This window comes from Phyllobates terribilis, unplaced genomic scaffold (assembly GCF_046119375.1).
Source record: "Phyllobates terribilis strain yellow unplaced genomic scaffold, ASM4611937v1 Scaffold_782__1_contigs__length_678473, whole genome shotgun sequence".
NCBI classification, from domain to species: domain Eukaryota; kingdom Metazoa; phylum Chordata; class Amphibia; order Anura; family Dendrobatidae; genus Phyllobates; species Phyllobates terribilis.
Genome location: NW_027363542.1, coordinates 45,051 through 61,042, shown reverse-complemented (window position 1 = coordinate 61,042; position 15,992 = coordinate 45,051). Strand labels below are relative to the sequence as shown.

The window sequence follows — 15,992 nt, the reverse complement described above, 5'->3', positions numbered from 1 at the left end:
TTTCTTTAGAAAAAGGGGCAGGAGGAAAGCAGCAATGAATAGAGCAAAATTTAATGATTTAAGCTCTAGACTGGAGTGGCTGAGGAAGTTAAGGATGATTGGAGTGGATGTGGATGTTTTGATGTGTCAAGTGAAAGAAGAGATTAAGAAATATATTGAGGGTAAAGGGAAAGAAATTATTTACCGTTCTAAGATTGAACATTTGGAGAAAAATGAGAAATGCACAAGGTTTTTTTTCAAAAAAGTTTTTGGGAAGAAAGTAGATATGGATGAGGTGGTGAATGGTGATGGGGTGTGTGTGAGTGGGAAGGATGTGATGCAGGAGGTGGTGTTGTTTTATAAGGAGTTGTATGGGGAAAAATGGGTTGATGATAGGATGTTGACTGATGCTTTGGGGTGTTTAGAAGGTTGTTTGGGTGAGGATGAACGTGAAATATTGGATGATGTAATTGTGTTGGATGAAGTTAAAAAAGTGGTGATGTCTGCGAGTAAGAATAAAACACCTGGGAAGGATGGACTGCCCGTGGAGTTATATGTTAAGGAATGGGACACGATGGGAAATGACTTATTGGAGGTGTGCCAGTATATGTTCACGGAGAATATGTTGAGTGAATCTATGAGAGATGGGGTGGTGGTTTTGGTTCATAAGAAAGGTGATAAAAAGGATTTGGGGAATTGGAGGCCAATCACCCTTTTGAATGCAGACTATAAGGTGTTTAGTAAATTGTTGGCTAGCCGGATGCGGGAAGTGATTGGCGGTGTGGTGGATGAAGATCAAGTGTGTGCAGTTCCTGGGAGAAGTATGACTGAAAATTTGGTGTTGTTGCGTGATGTGATTGGGGATTGTATGAGTCGTAAGCAGAAATGTTTGTTGTTTTCGGTTGATTTTGAAAAAGCTTTTGACCGTGTGTCACATAGCTTTATGTTTAAGGTTTTGTCTAAGATGGGTTATTCCAGGAATTTTGTAAACTGTGTTAGGAGTTTGTATTGTAATGTTTCAAGTGAATTTTTGGTGAATGGGTGGTTGAGTGAGAAAGTGAGAATTAAATCAGGAGTGCGTCAGGGGTGCCCTATGTCCCCTTTTTTGTTTATTAGTGTGATTGAAGTGTTGATGTGTATGGTTAGGAAGGATAAGGTTATGAGAGGTGTGATTATTCCTAGGAGTAATGGAAAGGATGTGAGAATTCTAGGTTACATGGATGATGTAGTGATTGTGAGTGGGAATATGGCTGCGATGAGTAGGGCAAGGTTGATATTAAGTTTGTTTTGTAGTGTCTCAGCTTTTAAGGTCAATTGGACTAAGAGTTCCTTTAAATGTTTTGGTGAGAGGAATGTACGGATGGATGGTGTGAGGTGTGAGGATGGTGCAATAAAGGTGCTTGGGATTAAGTTTAATGATGATTTGAAAGGAAATGAGAGTTGGGAAGATTGTGGGGTGAGAGTGGTGCGCAAGTTGAATTTTTGGCGAATGAGAGAACTAACTCTGACTGGGAAAGTTCTGATTATTAAGGCGGTTATTTTGCCTATTTTGTTGTTTGTTGCGAATGTATATCCTGCTGCTTTTAAGAAAATTAGGAAAACTGAGAAATTAATCTTTAATTTTCTTTGGGGAAGTCGCATGGAGAAATTGAAACGGGAATATGTCTATAAGTTATGTGTAAATGGTGGTTTGGATTTTCCAAATATTGATTTCTTTTTAGGGATTAGTTACGTGAAAATGGTGGTGGTGGTTCTAGGGAAAAGTAATAAGTGTGCTTATATGATGAAGTATTCGGCTGGATGGATGCTTTATGGCTTAAAGTGGGTCAAAAGGGATGCTAGAGTGCCTGTTGCTTTTAAGTGTCCTGTATGGTATGGTTGTGTTGAGAAATTTGTAAGGAAGTATGATTTGTTGTCCGTTAACATGAGTGATTTTAGGCAAAAGAAGAAAGTCATTAGGATGGTGCGTGAGCGTGAGGTGGTATGTAATATCAATGGGTTGAGAGGGGAGGAAGTAACCGAGATGTGGAGAAAATTAAGTATAGATGGTGTGACTAACAGACAGAGAGATATCGCTTGGATGATATTGCATGACATTTTGCCTGTTAGAGATGTGCAAAAGAAGAAGGATTTAGTTAAATCTGAGGTATGCCCGAGGGATGGATGTGGTTTGAGAGAGCATGTTAGACATATGGTATGGGATTGTGATTTTGCATATGATGTATGGAAGGGTATAGGGGGACTTTGCAAGGAATTGGTGGGTGTAAAGTATGTTAATTGGAAACTTGCTATGTTTGGGATGGGTGCATGTAGTAGAATTAAGGATAGGATTTTATGGTTGTTGGTGGTGTGTGTAATTGAAAGTTTGTGGGATGCGAGGAATTTGTTAGTTTTTAAAAGGAAGAAAATGTCAGTTAATGAATGTTTGAGATTGATTCTGTCACGTATGTATGTAATATACCTCTGGGATCAGGAACGTGGAAGTATTATAGATGCTGAAGGGATCTGGAAGTTTAAAAAGTGGAGGTTTTTGGTAAAGTTTAATTAGTAGTGTATAATGTACCTGATGATAAGGTTTGGTTTTATTTTTGATTATATACCAAGTGTGATGAAAGGCTAAGTGTCAATGAAAGGCTTTTGTAAGTCGATTTGATTGAGCTTATGCTCCGGCCTATCTGATTTGGTTAAAAAAAAAAAAAAAAAAAATCTGTTCTTATCAGTTTAATATCTGATACGTCCCCTATCTGGGGACCATATATTAAATGGATTTTTAGAACAGGGAGATGGAAAAAGAGCTTGCTCTGTCCACTCCACGCATTGACCTGGTATTGCAGTATCTCCAGGACCGGTGCACCCCTTCTTTAATGCAGTTTCTAAAATCAGAAAGAATTGAATTCAATGTTTTTTGTTCATTTTGCTTGTTTGTCGGATTTGGGGATGGACTCTTTGGCTTTGCTTTTCTTCTCCTCATTGGATTTTTCATGTTCAAAGTTGCAGAAGCCAGATTACAAGCTCATTTTGGTTCAACTTCAGCAACTGTGCATTGCATTGCCATGTAATGTGATGCAATGCTATCTTTCTAGCTCTCCCTTTTTACTTCCTTTTGGATAAACAGACATATTAGGCAAGCATTTTGGAGCTTTCACCTAAATAACTACAGGTGGTGAGATAAGCTGCACAATATAATTGACCTTTCAGTATATTGTTGCACACACACCATCTATTTAGCAAATGCCCTTGTTATCAACAGCAGCCTTTTAAACTCACCTGAGCTAACAGGTATGTGCGCTGGTTACTCTGCTGCGCTTAAAATTTCTTTTTTGGTTTGCTACAATGCCTTTTCTGAAACGTTGTCTCCTTCTGCTGGAACACTGACTTCTTTCATTTAATGCCTGCAGACTATAAAAGAGAACCCAACCCAAAAAGTTTGGTTGATTAGTCTGTGGCATTCTGTTAAACTGTTGCTTATGGCGGTCTCTGTGAGCTTCTCAGCGACATTCAGCCAGCCAGGTATCCTGCCTGCAGTAGATGGAATGTGGCAATGGAACGCTGGCTGCGCGTGTCATAATAGGCTCTGAGCCTTTATATACCTGTGCACAGCAGCAGCCACCTTCAGTCTGCTGCTGGACAGCCAGCAGCAGCAGCAGCAGGAGAGGTATGTAATCAGGAGCCCTCCTGCTAAGGGTAGACAGCTGCTCGTTCCACCCCACCCCCCGCCTTAATTGGTTCTCCTCCCTTCCAACGGTGTTGAGGCGGGTGGGAACAGCAGGGGGTGAAGGTGCTGTGTTTAAAGAGGTGGAGTTATGCAGATCTAAAACGCGTGGATTGCAGCAGCAGCAAGCCGAAAAGTGCAGGCATGTAAGGGATCTAGAGGTTGACAACATGTCTTCTTAACGGGAGTCCAGGAGCTCATCTCCACAAATGGACTTTTCAGGATCCTTGGGTGGCTCCGTAGTTTGAAACCAATTCTGGTTATCGCTTCTCGGCCTTTTGGCTAAGATCAAGTGTAGTATCTGTTCTTATCAACTGGAGGGACTCAAGCCCGACTTGTGGAAGCCCAAAACTATCCACAAGCTAATCAGAGCCAAGGATGACGTGGAGAACATCACAGGACTTCACCAGGACACGCTGGAGACTGTGTGGACAAATTTGTCATCTGACAGGCTGACCAACGGGCACAAGGACTTGTCGTGGATGGCGATTCAGGGCGGACTGCCCGTCCGGTCATTCTTGCATGCCCGGAACCTGTGCAAGACCCGGTACTGCCCAAGGTGCCCCTTCGTGGAGGAAACATCTTTGCACACTTTTTGGGACTGCGGATTTGCACAGCGCCTATTGACTGCACTTGAGGACGACCTGAGGAACTCTGTCCCCAGGGCGAGCCTATCGCACCATTCTGTGCTTTACGGACTCTTCCCTGGGGTTCATACCGTCGGAGCCATCCAGGAGGCTTGGCGCCTTATGAACTGCTTCAAGGATGCCGTTTGGGTCGCCAGGAACCGGCTCATCTTGAGGAGGGAGAGGATGTCCATCCAGGACTGCCGCAGGCTGATCCACAGCCTGCTCAGAGACTATTCCATCATGGACGGTCCGGAGGACGAGGACGAGGACTAAACCCCTCCTCCCCCTCTCCCCTTATGTGTCTTGTCTTTCAATAAAGCTTCGGGCCTGTGATTTTCCCCTCCCCATCCCCTTTTTCCCAATCCCCATCCCTTATCACGGTTCGTCGTACTGTATTGATTGACATGCTTTTTCTTTCAGATTGAGTGTTTTGTGTAGCATAGGGGTGTGATGTGTCTAGTTAGTGCGTCGTATCCTCATGCTATGTAAATATGATGTAGAATTCTGTGTGTACTGGGCTGCGGCACTGTACACTGTCTGTTAACTTATTTTTTGTGCTAATAAAAGATATATTCAATCAAAAAAATCTGTTCTTATCAGTTTAATATCTGATACGTCCCCTATCTGGGGACCATATATTAAATGGATTTTTAGAACAGGGAGATGGAAAAAGAGCTTGCTCTGTCCACTCCACGCATTGACCTGGTATTGCAGTATCTCCAGGACCGGTGCACCCCTTCTTTAATGCAGTTTCTAAAATCAGAAAGAATTGAATTCAATGTTTTTTGTTCATTTTGCTTGTTTGTCGGATTTGGGGATGGACTCTTTGGCTTTGCTTTTCTTCTCCTCATTGGATTTTTCATGTTCAAAGTTGCAGAAGCCAGATTACAAGCTCATTTTGGTTCAACTTCAGCAACTGTGCATTGCATTGCCATGTAATGTGATGCAATGCTATCTTTCTAGCTCTCCCTTTTTACTTCCTTTTGGATAAACAGACATATTAGGCAAGCATTTTGGAGCTTTCACCTAAATAACTACAGGTGGTGAGATAAGCTGCACAATATAATTGACCTTTCAGTATATTGTTGCACACACACCATCTATTTAGCAAATGCCCTTGTTATCAACAGCAGCCTTTTAAACTCACCTGAGCTAACAGGTATGTGCGCTGGTTACTCTGCTGCGCTTAAAATTTTTTTTTTGGTTTGCTACAATGCCTTTTCTGAAACGTTGTCTCCTTCTGCTGGAACACTGACTTCTTTCATTTAATGCCTGCAGACTATAAAAGAGAACCCAACCCAAAAAGTTTGGTTGATTAGTCTGTGGCATTCTGTTAAACTGTTGCTTATGGCGGTCTCTGTGAGCTTCTCAGCGACATTCAGCCAGCCAGGTATCCTGCCTGCAGTAGATGGAATGTGGCAATGGAACGCTGGCTGCGCGTGTCATAATAGGCTCTGAGCCTTTATATACCTGTGCACAGCAGCAGCCACCTTCAGTCTGCTGCTGGACAGCCAGCAGCAGCAGCAGCAGGAGAGGTATGTAATCAGGAGCCCTCCTGCTAAGGGTAGACAGCTGCTCGTTCCACCCCACCCCCCGCCTTAATTGGTTCTCCTCCCTTCCAACGGTGTTGAGGCGGGTGGGAACAGCAGGGGGTGAAGGTGCTGTGTTTAAAGAGGTGGAGTTATGCAGATCTAAAACGCGTGGATTGCAGCAGCAGCAAGCCGAAAAGTGCAGGCATGTAAGGGATCTAGAGGTTGACAACATGTCTTCTTAACGGGAGTCCAGGAGCTCATCTCCACAAATGGACTTTTCAGGATCCTTGGGTGGCTCCGTAGTTTGAAACCAATTCTGGTTATCGCTTCTCGGCCTTTTGGCTAAGATCAAGTGTAGTATCTGTTCTTATCAACTGGAGGGACTCAAGCCCGACTTGTGGAAGCCCAAAACTATCCACAAGCTAATCAGAGCCAAGGATGACGTGGAGAACATCACAGGACTTCACCAGGACACGCTGGAGACTGTGTGGACAAATGTGTCATCTGACAGGCTGACCAACGGGCACAAGGACTTGTCGTGGATGGCGATTCAGGGCGGACTGCCCGTCCGGTCATTCTTGCATGCCCGGAACCTGTGCAAGACCCGGTACTGCCCAAGGTGCCCCTTCGTGGAGGAAACATCTTTGCACACTTTTTGGGACTGCGGATTTGCACAGCGCCTATTGACTGCACTTGAGGACGACCTGAGGAACTCTGTCCCCAGGGCGAGCCTATCGCACCATTCTGTGCTTTACGGACTCTTCCCTGGGGTTCATACCGTCGGAGCCATCCAGGAGGCTTGGCGCCTTATGAACTGCTTCAAGGATGCCGTTTGGGTCGCCAGGAACCGGCTCATCTTGAGGAGGGAGAGGATGTCCATCCAGGACTGCCGCAGGCTGATCCACAGCCTGCTCAGAGACTATTCCATCATGGACGGTCCGGAGGACGAGGACGAGGACTAAACCCCTCCTCCCCCTCTCCCCTTATGTGTCTTGTCTTTCAATAAAGCTTCGGGCCTGTGATTTTCCCCTCCCCATCCCCTTTTTCCCAATCCCCATCCCTTATCACGGTTCGTCGTACTGTATTGATTGACATGCTTTTTCTTTCAGATTGAGTGTTTTGTGTAGCATAGGGGTGTGATGTGTCTAGTTAGTGCGTCGTATCCTCATGCTATGTAAATATGATGTAGAATTCTGTGTGTACTGGGCTGCGGCACTGTACACTGTCTGTTAACTTATTTTTTGTGCTAATAAAAGATATATTCAATCAAAAAAATCTGTTCTTATCAGTTTAATATCTGATACGTCCCCTATCTGGGGACCATATATTAAATGGATTTTTAGAACAGGGAGATGGAAAAAGAGCTTGCTCTGTCCACTCCACGCATTGACCTGGTATTGCAGTATCTCCAGGACCGGTGCACCCCTTCTTTAATGCAGTTTCTAAAATCAGAAAGAATTGAATTCAATGTTTTTTGTTCATTTTGCTTGTTTGTCGGATTTGGGGATGGACTCTTTGGCTTTGCTTTTCTTCTCCTCATTGGATTTTTCATGTTCAAAGTTGCAGAAGCCAGATTACAAGCTCATTTTGGTTCAACTTCAGCAACTGTGCATTGCATTGCCATGTAATGTGATGCAATGCTATCTTTCTAGCTCTCCCTTTTTACTTCCTTTTGGATAAACAGACATATTAGGCAAGCATTTTGGAGCTTTCACCTAAATAACTACAGGTGGTGAGATAAGCTGCACAATATAATTGACCTTTCAGTATATTGTTGCACACACACCATCTATTTAGCAAATGCCCTTGTTATCAACAGCAGCCTTTTAAACTCACCTGAGCTAACAGGTATGTGCGCTGGTTACTCTGCTGCGCTTAAAATTTCTTTTTTGGTTTGCTACAATGCCTTTTCTGAAACGTTGTCTCCTTCTGCTGGAACACTGACTTCTTTCATTTAATGCCTGCAGACTATAAAAGAGAACCCAACCCAAAAAGTTTGGTTGATTAGTCTGTGGCATTCTGTTAAACTGTTGCTTATGGCGGTCTCTGTGAGCTTCTCAGCGACATTCAGCCAGCCAGGTATCCTGCCTGCAGTAGATGGAATGTGGCAATGGAACGCTGGCTGCGCGTGTCATAATAGGCTCTGAGCCTTTATATACCTGTGCACAGCAGCAGCCACCTTCAGTCTGCTGCTGGACAGCCAGCAGCAGCAGCAGCAGGAGAGGTATGTAATCAGGAGCCCTCCTGCTAAGGGTAGACAGCTGCTCGTTCCACCCCACCCCCCGCCTTAATTGGTTCTCCTTCCTTCCAACGGTGTTGAGGCGGGTGGGAACAGCAGGGGGTGAAGGTGCTGTGTTTAAAGAGGTGGAGTTATGCAGATCTAAAACGCGTGGATTGCAGCAGCAGCAAGCCGAAAAGTGCAGGCATGTAAGGGATCTAGAGGTTGACAACATGTCTTCTTAACGGGAGTCCAGGAGCTCATCTCCACAAATGGACTTTTCAGGATCCTTGGGTGGCTCCGTAGTTTGAAACCAATTCTGGTTATCGCTTCTCGGCCTTTTGGCTAAGATCAAGTGTAGTATCTGTTCTTATCAGTTTAATATCTGATACGTCCCCTATCTGGGGACCATATATTAAATGGATTTTTAGAACAGGGAGATGGAAAAAGAGCTTGCTCTGTCCACTCCACGCATTGACCTGGTATTGCAGTATCTCCAGGACCGGTGCACCCCTTCTTTAATGCAGTTTCTAAAATCAGAAAGAATTGAATTCAATGTTTTTTGTTCATTTTGCTTGTTTGTCGGATTTGGGGATGGACTCTTTGGCTTTGCTTTTCTTCTCCTCATTGGATTTTTCATGTTCAAAGTTGCAGAAGCCAGATTACAAGCTCATTTTGGTTCAACTTCAGCAACTGTGCATTGCATTGCCATGTAATGTGATGCAATGCTATCTTTCTAGCTCTCCCTTTTTACTTCCTTTTGGATAAACAGACATATTAGGCAAGCATTTTGGAGCTTTCACCTAAATAACTACAGGTGGTGAGATAAGCTGCACAATATAATTGACCTTTCAGTATATTGTTGCACACACACCATCTATTTAGCAAATGCCCTTGTTATCAACAGCAGCCTTTTAAACTCACCTGAGCTAACAGGTATGTGCGCTGGTTACTCTGCTGCGCTTAAAATTTCTTTTTTGGTTTGCTACAATGCCTTTTCTGAAACGTTGTCTCCTTCTGCTGGAACACTGACTTCTTTCATTTAATGCCTGCAGACTATAAAAGAGAACCCAACCCAAAAAGTTTGGTTGATTAGTCTGTGGCATTCTGTTAAACTGTTGCTTATGGCGGTCTCTGTGAGCTTCTCAGCGACATTCAGCCAGCCAGGTATCCTGCCTGCAGTAGATGGAATGTGGCAATGGAACGCTGGCTGCGCGTGTCATAATAGGCTCTGAGCCTTTATATACCTGTGCACAGCAGCAGCCACCTTCAGTCTGCTGCTGGACAGCCAGCAGCAGCAGCAGCAGGAGAGGTATGTAATCAGGAGCCCTCCTGCTAAGGGTAGACAGCTGCTCGTTCCACCCCACCCCCCGTCTTAATTGGTTCTCCGCCCTTCCAACGGTGTTGAGGCGGGTGGGAACAGCAGGGGGTGAAGGTGCTGTGTTTAAAGAGGTGGAGTTATGCAGATCTAAAACGCGTGGATTGCAGCAGCAGCAAGCCGAAAAGTGCAGGCATGTAAGGGATCTAGAGGTTGACAACATGTCTTCTTAACGGGAGTCCAGGAGCTCATCTCCACAAATGGACTTTTCAGGATCCTTGGGTGGCTCCGTAGTTTGAAACCAATTCTGGTTATCGCTTCTCGGCCTTTTGGCTAAGATCAAGTGTAGTATCTGTTCTTATCAGTTTAATATCTGATACGTCCCCTATCTGGGGACCATATATTAAATGGATTTTTAGAACAGGGAGATGGAAAAAGAGCTTGCTCTGTCCACTCCACGCATTGACCTGGTATTGCAGTATCTCCAGGACCGGTGCACCCCTTCTTTAATGCAGTTTCTAAAATCAGAAAGAATTGAATTCAATGTTTTTTGTTCATTTTGCTTGTTTGTCGGATTTGGGGATGGACTCTTTGGCTTTGCTTTTCTTCTCCTCATTGGATTTTTCATGTTCAAAGTTGCAGAAGCCAGATTACAAGCTCATTTTGGTTCAACTTCAGCAACTGTGCATTGCATTGCCATGTAATGTGATGCAATGCTATCTTTCTAGCTCTCCCTTTTTACTTCCTTTTGGATAAACAGACATATTAGGCAAGCATTTTGGAGCTTTCACCTAAATAACTACAGGTGGTGAGATAAGCTGCACAATATAATTGACCTTTCAGTATATTGTTGCACACACACCATCTATTTAGCAAATGCCCTTGTTATCAACAGCAGCCTTTTAAACTCACCTGAGCTAACAGGTATGTGCGCTGGTTACTCTGCTGCGCTTAAAATTTCTTTTTTGGTTTGCTACAATGCCTTTTCTGAAACGTTGTCTCCTTCTGCTGGAACACTGACTTCTTTCATTTAATGCCTGCAGACTATAAAAGAGAACCCAACCCAAAAAGTTTGGTTGATTAGTCTGTGGCATTCTGTTAAACTGTTGCTTATGGCGGTCTCTGTGAGCTTCTCAGCGACATTCAGCCAGCCAGGTATCCTGCCTGCAGTAGATGGAATGTGGCAATGGAACGCTGGCTGCGCGTGTCATAATAGGCTCTGAGCCTTTATATACCTGTGCACAGCAGCAGCCACCTTCAGTCTGCTGCTGGACAGCCAGCAGCAGCAGCAGCAGGAGAGGTATGTAATCAGGAGCCCTCCTGCTAAGGGTAGACAGCTGCTCGTTCCACCCCACCCCCCGCCTTAATTGGTTCTCCTCCCTTCCAACGGTGTTGAGGCGGGTGGGAACAGCAGGGGGTGAAGGTGCTGTGTTTAAAGAGGTGGAGTTATGCAGATCTAAAATGCGTGGATTGCAGCAGCAGCAAGCCGAAAAGTGCAGGCATGTAAGGGATCTAGAGGTTGACAACATGTCTTCTTAACGGGAGTCCAGGAGCTCATCTCCACAAATGGACTTTTCAGGATCCTTGGGTGGCTCCGTAGTTTGAAACCAATTCTGGTTATCGCTTCTCGGCCTTTTGGCTAAGATCAAGTGTAGTATCTGTTCTTATCAGTTTAATATCTGATACGTCCCCTATCTGGGGACCATATATTAAATGGATTTTTAGAACAGGGAGATGGAAAAAGAGCTTGCTCTGTCCACTCCACGCATTGACCTGGTATTGCAGTATCTCCAGGACCGGTGCACCCCTTCTTTAATGCAGTTTCTAAAATCAGAAAGAATTGAATTCAATGTTTTTTGTTCATTTTGCTTGTTTGTCGGATTTGGGGATGGACTCTTTGGCTTTGCTTTTCTTCTCCTCATTGGATTTTTCATGTTCAAAGTTGCAGAAGCCAGATTACAAGCTCATTTTGGTTCAACTTCAGCAACTGTGCATTGCATTGCCATGTAATGTGATGCAATGCTATCTTTCTAGCTCTCCCTTTTTACTTCCTTTTGGATAAACAGACATATTAGGCAAGCATTTTGGAGCTTTCACCTAAATAACTACAGGTGGTGAGATAAGCTGCACAATATAATTGACCTTTCAGTATATTGTTGCACACACACCATCTATTTAGCAAATGCCCTTGTTATCAACAGCAGCCTTTTAAACTCACCTGAGCTAACAGGTATGTGCGCTGGTTACTCTGCTGCGCTTAAAATTTCTTTTTTGGTTTGCTACAATGCCTTTTCTGAAACGTTGTCTCCTTCTGCTGGAACACTGACTTCTTTCATTTAATGCCTGCAGACTATAAAAGAGAACCCAACCCAAAAAGTTTGGTTGATTAGTCTGTGGCATTCTGTTAAACTGTTGCTTATGGCGGTCTCTGTGAGCTTCTCAGCGACATTCAGCCAGCCAGGTATCCTGCCTGCAGTAGATGGAATGTGGCAATGGAACGCTGGCTGCGCGTGTCATAATAGGCTCTGAGCCTTTATATACCTGTGCACAGCAGCAGCCACCTTCAGTCTGCTGCTGGACAGCCAGCAGCAGCAGCAGCAGGAGAGGTATGTAATCAGGAGCCCTCCTGCTAAGGGTAGACAGCTGCTCGTTCCACCCCACCCCCCGCCTTAATTGGTTCTCCTCCCTTCCAACGGTGTTGAGGCGGGTGGGAACAGCAGGGGGTGAAGGTGCTGTGTTTAAAGAGGTGGAGTTATGCAGATCTAAAACGCGTGGATTGCAGCAGCAGCAAGCCGAAAAGTGCAGGCATGTAAGGGATCTAGAGGTTGACAACATGTCTTCTTAACGGGAGTCCAGGAGCTCATCTCCACAAATGGACTTTTCAGGATCCTTGGGTGGCTCCGTAGTTTGAAACCAATTCTGGTTATCGCTTCTCGGCCTTTTGGCTAAGATCAAGTGTAGTATCTGTTCTTATCAGTTTAATATCTGATACGTCCCCTATCTGGGGACCATATATTAAATGGATTTTTAGAACAGGGAGATGGAAAAAGAGCTTGCTCTGTCCACTCCACGCATTGACCTGGTATTGCAGTATCTCCAGGACCGGTGCACCCCTTCTTTAATGCAGTTTCTAAAATCAGAAAGAATTGAATTCAATGTTTTTTGTTCATTTTGCTTGTTTGTCGGATTTGGGGATGGACTCTTTGGCTTTGCTTTTCTTCTCCTCATTGGATTTTTCATGTTCAAAGTTGCAGAAGCCAGATTACAAGCTCATTTTGGTTCAACTTCAGCAACTGTGCATTGCATTGCCATGTAATGTGATGCAATGCTATCTTTCTAGCTCTCCCTTTTTACTTCCTTTTGGATAAACAGACATATTAGGCAAGCATTTTGGAGCTTTCACCTAAATAACTACAGGTGGTGAGATAAGCTGCACAATATAATTGACCTTTCAGTATATTGTTGCACACACACCATCTATTTAGCAAATGCCCTTGTTATCAACAGCAGCCTTTTAAACTCACCTGAGCTAACAGGTATGTGCGCTGGTTACTCTGCTGCACTTAAAATTTCTTTTTTGGTTTGCTACAATGCCTTTTCTGAAACGTTGTCTCCTTCTGCTGGAACACTGACTTCTTTCATTTAATGCCTGCAGACTATAAAAGAGAACCCAACCCAAAAAGTTTGGTTGATTAGTCTGTGGCATTCTGTTAAACTGTTGCTTATGGCGGTCTCTGTGAGCTTCTCAGCGACATTCAGCCAGCCAGGTATCCTGCCTGCAGTAGATGGAATGTGGCAATGGAACGCTGGCTGCGCGTGTCATAATAGGCTCTGAGCCTTTATATACCTGTGCACAGCAGCAGCCACCTTCAGTCTGCTGCTGGACAGCCAGCAGCAGCAGCAGCAGAAGAGGTATGTAATCAGGAGCCCTCCTGCTAAGGGTAGACAGCTGCTCGTTCCACCCCACCCCCCGCCTTAATTGGTTCTCCTCCCTTCCAACGGTGTTGAGGCGGGTGGGAACAGCAGGGGGTGAAGGTGCTGTGTTTAAAGAGGTGGAGTTATGCAGATCTAAAACGCGTGGATTGCAGCAGCAGCAAGCCGAAAAGTGCAGGCATGTAAGGGATCTAGAGGTTGACAACATGTCTTCTTAACGGGAGTCCAGGAGCTCATCTCCACAAATGGACTTTTCAGGATCCTTGGGTGGCTCCGTAGTTTGAAACCAATTCTGGTTATCGCTTCTCGGCCTTTTGGCTAAGATCAAGTGCAGTGATTTAGCGATTGCTGCCTTGGTTTTGGTTGGAGGTGTCTAGGGTACCTGGCTCGTCGGCCTTGGGGGATCGTCCTTACCTAATTGTGGGAACTTCACCCCCTTGCTGCTATAGGCGTGTCGGCTTAGTCCCCAGACAACGGGAAGTGATCATACTCGCTCCTTCTGTGTGTTGGAGTGGAGATTACGCTCATTCTGTTGGAGAATCATGGCAACAGAGGCGGAGTTGTGGCCGAAGTTGGAGGTTCCAGAACATGCACGTGTGGAGACCGCTTTCCGGATTTTTGTCCGGAGAGACTGTCAGAAGGTTAAGGACTTTCGGTTTATTATGAAGGAGATCATCTTGGGTGTCGCAAAGGTGAATAAAGAAGACATCGTGGCAGTTATGGATTATCCCCAAAAGGGTGTCTATGACGTGTTTTTTGAGTCTAGGAAGATTTTGGAGAACTATATGGATTCTTTTGATGAATTGAGACATGAGAAGTTTGTTGGAATTCGGTTTCAACGTCACGTATTTAGTAGTGAAAAGATGGTGACAGTGAAAATGTTTTCACCACTGGTTCCAGAAGAGGACATTGTCACGTTTTTGAGTGGTTTTGCCAAGTCTGTAGTATCAAAAGGTAAAGTAATGAATGAATTCGGAGTATGGACGGGAAAGTGGAAATTTTTTGTGGAATTTAACATGAACAAGGATAGGAGTTTTTCCTACCCGCCTCAAAGGTTTAAGCTTGGTAAAGTAAGTGGGAATTTATTCTTTAATGGGATGGATTCCTTTTGTTCAATTTGTGAGGTATATGGTCATAAACGTGAAGACTGTACTGCAGAAAAGTGTTGGAAGTGTAAAGCGGAAGGACATGTTTCTAAATCATGTCCAGTAGAAAGGAATAAGTGTAACCTGTGTATGGAAATTGGGCATAGGTTTAAGGAATGCCCAAAGAGAAAGAGTAATAAGGAGAAGATGGAAAGTGCAAAGGCGGAAAAGAAAGAAAAAAAGAAGACGGTAGAGGTTCAGAGGCAAACAGAAGAGGAGGAAGCTGATAAAGAAATGGACAAAGTTAAAAAAGGAATTGCGGAAATGAAGGGAAGTGGTGTGTGTTTTGAAGCTTTTTTTCCAAAGGTAATCGCAAGTGTGAAGGCAAATAAAGAGAGGTTTTTTGAAACCTATAAGGTGGGAAGGACATGGATAGATTATGTGAATACAAACTTTGAATCTTTCTCGCAAGAGAAAGGACTGTTGGAGTATCTAACATATTATGCGTTGAAGGGAGGAATGCAGTAATGTGTTTTGTTTCCTTCCTCTATATATTATGTGTCTGAGAGGAAATACTGGTTGTTGTTTTGTTTTTTTTGTATATGCATTAAATAATGTTTTTTTGTTTTAAAATGACACGATGATGGATTTGGTCCATCACCGTTTTCAGAAGTATGGAATCGAGATGGTACTTGTAATCTGAGTGTTAAGAAAAAAAAAAAAAAAAAAATCTGTTCTTATCAGTTTAATATCTGATACGTCCCCTATCTGGGGACCATATATTAAATGGATTTTTAGAACAGGGAGATGGAAAAAGAGCTTGCTCTGTCCACTCCACGCATTGACCTGGTATTGCAGTATCTCCAGGACCGGTGCACCCCTTCTTTAATGCAGTTTCTAAAATCAGAAAGAATTGAATTCAATGTTTTTTGTTCATTTTGCTTGTTTGTCGGATTTGGGGATGGACTCTTTGGCTTTGCTTTTCTTCTCCTCATTGGATTTTTCATGTTCAAAGTTGCAGAAGCCAGATTACAAGCTCATTTTGGTTCAACTTCAGCAACTGTGCATTGCATTGCCATGTAATGTGATGCAATGCTATCTTTCTAGCTCTCCCTTTTTACTTCCTTTTGGATAAACAGACATATTAGGCAAGCATTTTGGAGCTTTCACCTAAATAACTACAGGTGGTGAGATAAGCTGCACAATATAATTGACCTTTCAGTATATTGTTGCACACACACCATCTATTTAGCAAATGCCCTTGTTATCAACAGCAGCCTTTTAAACTCACCTGAGCTAACAGGTATGTGCGCTGGTTACTCTGCTGCGGTTAAAATTTCTTTTTTGGTTTGCTACAATGCCTTTTCTGAAACGTTGTCTCCTTCTGCTGGAACACTGACTTCTTTCATTTAATGCCTGCAGACTATAAAAGAGAACCCAACCCAAATAGTTTGGTTGATTAGTCTGTGGCATTCTGTTAAACTGTTGCTTATGGCGGTCTCTGTGAGCTTCTCAGCGACATTCAGCCAGCCAGGTATCCTGCCTGCAGTAGATGGAATGTGGCAATGGAACGCTGGCTGCGAGTG

At 43.9% G+C, this 15,992-nt stretch overlaps 8 non-coding genes and 2 pseudogenes across 8 annotated transcripts; all 10 read left to right on the top strand.

Moving 5' to 3' along the window:
* The first annotated feature begins 2,652 nt into the window (after nucleotides 1-2,652).
* Nucleotides 2,653-2,838, top strand: LOC141240055 (U2 spliceosomal RNA). The gene has a single exon (XR_012305372.1). It is a non-coding gene; the product is annotated as a U2 spliceosomal RNA (small nuclear RNA).
* Nucleotides 2,839-3,953: 1,115 nt separating this feature from the next.
* Nucleotides 3,954-4,047, top strand: LOC141240069 (U2 spliceosomal RNA; annotated as a pseudogene).
* Nucleotides 4,048-4,865: 818 nt separating this feature from the next.
* Nucleotides 4,866-5,059, top strand: LOC141240049 (U2 spliceosomal RNA). The gene has a single exon (XR_012305368.1). It is a non-coding gene; the product is annotated as a U2 spliceosomal RNA (small nuclear RNA).
* Nucleotides 5,060-6,174: 1,115 nt separating this feature from the next.
* Nucleotides 6,175-6,268, top strand: LOC141240068 (U2 spliceosomal RNA; annotated as a pseudogene).
* Nucleotides 6,269-7,086: 818 nt separating this feature from the next.
* Nucleotides 7,087-7,280, top strand: LOC141240048 (U2 spliceosomal RNA). Its single transcript, XR_012305367.1, has one exon. It is a non-coding gene; the product is annotated as a U2 spliceosomal RNA (small nuclear RNA).
* A 1,115-nt stretch (nucleotides 7,281-8,395) lies between these two features.
* On the top strand, nucleotides 8,396-8,586 carry LOC141240082 (U2 spliceosomal RNA). The gene has a single exon (XR_012305385.1). It is a non-coding gene; the product is annotated as a U2 spliceosomal RNA (small nuclear RNA).
* Nucleotides 8,587-9,701: 1,115 nt separating this feature from the next.
* On the top strand, nucleotides 9,702-9,892 carry LOC141240081 (U2 spliceosomal RNA). The gene has a single exon (XR_012305384.1). It is a non-coding gene; the product is annotated as a U2 spliceosomal RNA (small nuclear RNA).
* A 1,115-nt stretch (nucleotides 9,893-11,007) lies between these two features.
* Nucleotides 11,008-11,198, top strand: LOC141240080 (U2 spliceosomal RNA). Its single transcript, XR_012305383.1, has one exon. It is a non-coding gene; the product is annotated as a U2 spliceosomal RNA (small nuclear RNA).
* Nucleotides 11,199-12,313: 1,115 nt separating this feature from the next.
* Nucleotides 12,314-12,504, top strand: LOC141240078 (U2 spliceosomal RNA). Its single transcript, XR_012305382.1, has one exon. It is a non-coding gene; the product is annotated as a U2 spliceosomal RNA (small nuclear RNA).
* A 2,599-nt stretch (nucleotides 12,505-15,103) lies between these two features.
* LOC141240064 (U2 spliceosomal RNA) lies at nucleotides 15,104-15,289 on the top strand. The gene has a single exon (XR_012305377.1). It is a non-coding gene; the product is annotated as a U2 spliceosomal RNA (small nuclear RNA).
* The last annotated feature ends 703 nt before the right edge of the window (nucleotides 15,290-15,992 follow it).